This window comes from Lycium barbarum, chromosome 3, assembly GCF_019175385.1.
Source record: "Lycium barbarum isolate Lr01 chromosome 3, ASM1917538v2, whole genome shotgun sequence".
In the NCBI taxonomy this organism is placed as follows: Eukaryota; Viridiplantae; Streptophyta; class Magnoliopsida; order Solanales; family Solanaceae; genus Lycium; species Lycium barbarum.
The window spans coordinates 16,252,748-16,253,405 of record NC_083339.1 but is presented as its reverse complement, the minus strand read 5'-3'; positions in this window follow the sequence as shown (position 1 = coordinate 16,253,405).

Sequence of the window (658 nt, the reverse complement as noted above, 5' to 3'; positions counted from 1 at the left end):
TTTATCACATTGACCATGGTGGAAAAAACGCAAAAGAATGTGCAGCAGAGTATTACAAGGGGTTGACGTATAGTGCGACTTGTCAGATATATTGGGTCATATGGTATTTTCCCGTTCTCTCCCCCGATCGAGATATCCCCCGTTTCGCCCAAGAAAGATAAATTGAATCATCAAAAATTTGGAGCGTGAAGTACAATTAGATCCATTTTTTAGGGGATTCATATTACTATTATCAATTAGAATAATTTATGGTTGGCTTGGTTGGACTAAAAAAATGAAGTATCCAGGCTCCGTTTAGAAAAAACCCAATTGGATTGGTAAGATATCTATGATTGCTATTCATATTTTTTCTTTGTAAAGAGATCCTAATTGTCAAGCAAAGTTATTGGAAAATCCGAAAGCTCTTATTATTTAGGTTAGTTAGGTATTTCCATTTCAAAAAAAAAAGGTAAAAAATAAAAATTGGGTTGCGCTATATATATGAAAGAGTATACAATAACGATGTATTTGGCAAATCAAATACCATGGTCTAATAATCAACCATTCTGATTAGTTGATAATATTAGTATTAGTTGGAAATTAAGAACCCCATTTTTACTTTAGGAAATGAAAAACCGGAATCCCCGTTCAATTTACTGGTAAAACCTGGGGAAAAATG